The sequence below is a fragment of the Suricata suricatta genome, chromosome X, assembly GCF_006229205.1.
Source record: "Suricata suricatta isolate VVHF042 chromosome X, meerkat_22Aug2017_6uvM2_HiC, whole genome shotgun sequence".
Taxonomy (NCBI): Eukaryota; Metazoa; Chordata; class Mammalia; order Carnivora; family Herpestidae; genus Suricata; species Suricata suricatta.
Window position 1 is genome coordinate 82,201,103 of NC_043717.1, and position 4,824 is coordinate 82,205,926.

At 47.5% G+C, this 4,824-nt stretch overlaps 1 long non-coding RNA gene across 1 annotated transcript in view; it reads left to right on the forward strand.

Moving 5' to 3' along the window:
- The first annotated feature begins 66 nt into the window (after positions 1 to 66).
- Positions 67 to 4,824, forward strand: part of LOC115283812 — a 6,728-nt gene continuing 1,970 nt past the window's right edge. The window contains exon 1 of the long non-coding RNA XR_003905067.1: positions 67 to 155. This is a non-coding gene — a long non-coding RNA (uncharacterized LOC115283812). The remainder of the gene's footprint in view (positions 156 to 4,824) is intronic.

Sequence of the window (4,824 nt, forward strand, 5' to 3'; positions counted from 1 at the left end):
CCGCCGGCTGCGGGCCGCTCGGCCTGCCGCCCCCCGCCCCCACCAGCGCCTTCTTTCGCTCCGCGCGGGCCACACGGGGGTGCTGCGGCGGCGACGGCGACTCCGGACCGGGCTCCCTGACCCGTAACCTCCCTGCGACGCTGCCGAGCAGCCGCGTGAGTTTCCCGGGCACCAGGAGCCCAAGGGAGGAGACGCCTCGCTCCGGCTTTGTGGCCGGGGTGGCCCTTCCCGCAAGGCAAAGGAGCGGCGGGGGGAGGACTCGGTGTCAGGCTTTCCCCTAGCTCGGAGAGGTGCTGTCACAGCCCGTCACACCTCCCTGCCGGCCTTGGGAGGGACGCGCTGTCCCCCTGGAGGATCCCCTGGGAGTGCGCCCAGCGGGGTGGGGGCGGGGGAAGTTTGGATCTTTTGGCTCCTCTGGCGGGACCTCCTTGCTCCATAAACCCTGACCAAATCACCCCCGCCCCGCACCCCCAAATCGACATTTTCTTTTTCCTTTCTTCCTTCCTCCCTTCCTCCCTCCCTTCCTTCCTGAGTGTCCTAGCTGGGGATGGTCAGAGAGAAGGGGAGACACAGAATCCGAAGCAGGCTTCAGGCTCTGAGCTGTCAGTACAGAGCCCGTCGCGGGGCTCGATCCTGTGAACTGTGAGATCATGACCTGAGCTGAAGTCAGACGCTTAAGTGACCGAGCCATCCAGGCGCACCCCAAATTGACATTTTCACGGTTATGCCCCGGTGGAACCTTCACTTGATTGCGAACAGGGCTTGTGAGTTGCCGAAAGTGAGTCTCTTGCCTGGCTGCATCTCTCACTTGAAGTGGGGGCCGTAGGCACCCTTCTGCTTAGGCCGGCAGGGGCTACAGATCGGCGGCTTACACACTTGCAACATCCAGCCAGACACCTCAAGGTGTCTTACAGTTTGACACACACACACACAGCTGCCGACTTTGATGTCTCTATGAGCACAACCCCCAGCCCCAAGCGACAAAAATGCCTGCGAAGCTGCATTCACCACCATTCTTACCAGGTCTTATAGTGGGGAGGGGGGAATTAATTTAGAGAGAGATGAAATAATGTGATAGTTCTAGGGGTTTTAAAAAGAGCCTTACGCTTGTTTTTTAGGTTTTTTTTTTTTTTAACATTCATTTATTTTTGAGAGACAGAGAGAGACCGATCATGAGCAGGGCAGGGGCAGAGAGAGAGGGAGACACAGAATCCGAAGCAGGCTCCAGGCTCTGAGCTGTCAGCACAGAGCCTGATGCGGGACTCGAACCCATGAACCCTAAGATTGTGACCTGAGCTGAAGTCGGTCACTCAACCGACTGAGCCACCCAGGCGCCCCGAGCCTTATGCTTTTTGCACACTAGGAAATTCACTCATTTTAAGCATACAATTATTTTTAGTAAATTGGCAGAGTTGCAGGACCCATCACCACATTCTGATTTTAGAGTATTTTCATCCCCCTCCCGCACCCGTGGTGGAAATTCCCATAAAGCTTTTTGCAGTTAATCTCCCCTTCGACCTCTAGCCCTAAGCAACCATTTATCCCTCTTGCTGTTCTACGTAGTTGCTTTTTCTGGATAGTTCATATGAATGGAATCATACAATGGGTGGTCTTTGAGGGGCGCCTGGGTGGCTCAGTCAGTTAAGCGTCTGGCTTCGGCTCAGGTCATGATCTTACGGTTCGTGGGTTCGAGCCCCTCGTCGGGCTCTGTGCTGACAGCCCAGAGCCTGGAGCCTGCTTCAGATTCTGTGTCTCCCTCTCTCTCTGACCCTCCCCTGCTTGCGTTGTCTCTCTCTCTCAAAAATAAATAAAAAAAAAACATTAAAAAAAGAAATATTTAAACAACAACAACAACAACAACAACAAAAAAACAATGTGTGGTCTTTGAGGACAGGCCTCTTTCATCTGGCGTGATGCTTCCCAGTTCCATCTATGTTGTCACACTTTACCAGCATGTCATTCCTTTCTGTAGCTGAATAATACTCAATGGTACGGATGTACCACACTCTGTCTCCATTTAACTGTCAGAGGACAATTGGATTGCTTTCGTTTTTTGGTTATGAAGAGTAATCCAATAATTGGGAACATTTGTGTGGACATGTTTTCGATTCTCGGGATTTTACTGCCCTCTCTTGGCTGGTGTTCACTTAGCACCCTTTGCCGGCCTCTTTCTTGACACTGAGCGTGCTGCCTTGTGAACTTGAGTTCATTCTCGGACTGTCCAGTAGAGCAGGCAAGGACTGTGTGTGCTCGTTCCCTGGGATAGAAGTGGAATTTCTGGGCCCGGAGGCAACTGTACGTTTGAACTGTTTTAGGAACTTCCAGACTCTTTTCCAAAACGTCTGCACCGTTTAGTGTTGCCATTGGGAAGGTAAATTAGGTAAGGTAAATTAGGAAGGTTCCGGCTTTGCCATCTCCTAGCCAACAGTTTATGTTTTTGGTCTTTCTTTTGGCATCTTATTGTGATGTTAATTTGTTGAGGCCAGTGGAATTTGGGTAACTAGTTTCACATAGTCACTTTAGTGACTGGCTTTTCCAGTATGATAAAATCAAGTCGCTGGAATGAAGACTACATAGCTATCCATGCAAGGGGCTCCCGGCTCCAAGGGGGAGACAAAAGGACACACGTGCTCTGATGGAATTCAGCACAGGATGGTGGGAGGAGCAGAGAAGAGGGACACCTAAGTTGAGAGGACGGAGGAAAGTATTCAGGAAGCCTTTTCTAGAAGGGGCTTTAATGTGCCTCTCGTTTTCTTTCTTGTATTTTTACCAACATTATACAAGCACTTAGTTTTTAAAAATCAAATAGTTCTGGAATCTTTGTTATTTTTTATTTTTTTTTAAGTATTTATTTATTTGGAGAGAGAGAGAGTGCGTGAGACCCTGATGTGGGGCTTGAACCCACAAACCTTGAGACCATGACCTAAGCCGAAGTTGGATGCTCAATGGACTGAGCCACCCAGGTACCTCATTTGTTATTTTTTAAAAAAATAGAGTCCCCAGTTTTTCTCCCCATTTCCTACTCCTCCCAAAGCAACCAGTTTCTATTCTTGTAACTTTGGCTATTTATTTCTATATCTTTATATAGTACACCATGTTTTTATTTGACAGGAAAAATAGCCTTGACATAGGCCCATCACCACCTTCACTTGCACTGATTTTTTTCCTTAAATGTTTGTTTATTTTTGAGAGAAAGAGACAGAACATGAGCGGGTAAGGGGCAGAGAGAGAGGGAGACACAGAATCTGAAGCAGACTCCAGGCTCTGAGCTGTCAGCACAGAGCCCGATGCGGGGCTTGAGCCCATGAACCCCAAGATCATGCCCTGAGCCAAAGTCGGACACTTCACTGACTGAGCCACCTGGGCGCCCTGCACTGATTTCTTAATTGGTCAGCCATGTTAATTTCAACACATGGTTAATTATGAAAGCCACGGTCATAATGCAACTTACCTTCTGGCGATTTTAACCACAGAAGGCAGGCATTTCTAACAGGTACTAGAGTAACAGAAGCAAGGCAAGATAATGCATTTTAAAGGAATGGGTAAGGACTTGTCCTCATTGGTACTTAAGTACTATATAACCTTAATAAGCCAGAACCCAATGCTAACTGTGAATTAAAAAGGATGTTCTTTGCCCTCAAATGTACAAGGAAGAAAGAAGCCAAATCACAGAGCAGCAGCATAGTACAAGATGGAGTTTGGCCAACTATGGCCTGCGGGCCCAGCAACATTTTATCAGATGAACATTTACAATCAGTTTGATCACAGGGAACACTTAACTTTGAACCACCATTGAACAAAATATTTTTCTTTGATTCCATTTTTTCATCAGTAGACCTGTATTACAAAACTGTGCGATTATATTTTTATCATTATATTTTATTATAAAGCCTATTTTCTGCCTTTCACAGAAAAAGTTTGACGGCCCTGGGTTTAATAGAGTACACAGAGAAACAGAAAGCAATTGCCACATGCTTGCTGGGTGACCTTGGGAAGTCACTTCACTTCTCTGGTCCTGATTTTTGTTATCTATAAAATGGAGATAAAGGGTGATGGATGGATGGATGAGGTAAGCTCTAGGGTGAACCCCCCCCTTAGTTTTGTATTTATTAGTTAGTTATTAGGGCGCCTGCGTGACTCAGTTGGTTAAGCGCCTGACTCTTGATTTTGGCTCAGGTCATGATCTCACGGTTCATGAGTTCAAGCCCCACATTGGGCTCTGTGCTGACAGTGTGTAGAGTCTCATTGGTATTCTGTGTCTCTCTGTCTCTCAGCCCCTCCCCTGCTCTCTCTGTCTTTCAAAATAAATACATAAATATTTAAAAAAATTAATTATGTAAACAAACATCTATTGAGCTACGACCACGTACCAAAAACTATTAAAGGCATTGAGGACACAGCAGGAAACAAAACCCGTGTCCTGAAAAAGGATGTTGTTCTAAATCAAAAGAGACTTAACTGACGAATGGATCAAGAAGATGTGGTATATATTCACGATGGAGTACTACATGGCAATGAGAGGGAATGACATATGGCCCTTTGTGGGAAAGTGGATGGACCTTGAGGGTGTCATGCTGAGTGAAGTAAGCCAGGCAGAGAAGGACAGATACCATATGTTTGCACTGATAGGTCTAGCAGGAAAACAAGAGAGACCTAATGGAGAACCAGGGGGAGCGGAGGAGGGAGAGAGAGTTGGGGAGAGAGAGGGATGCAGAACTTGAGAGACTATTGAATGCTGAGAATGAACTGAGGGTTGAGGGGGAAGGGGGAGGGGGGAAAAGAGGTGGTGGTGATGGTGGAGGGCACTTAAGGGGAAGAGCACTG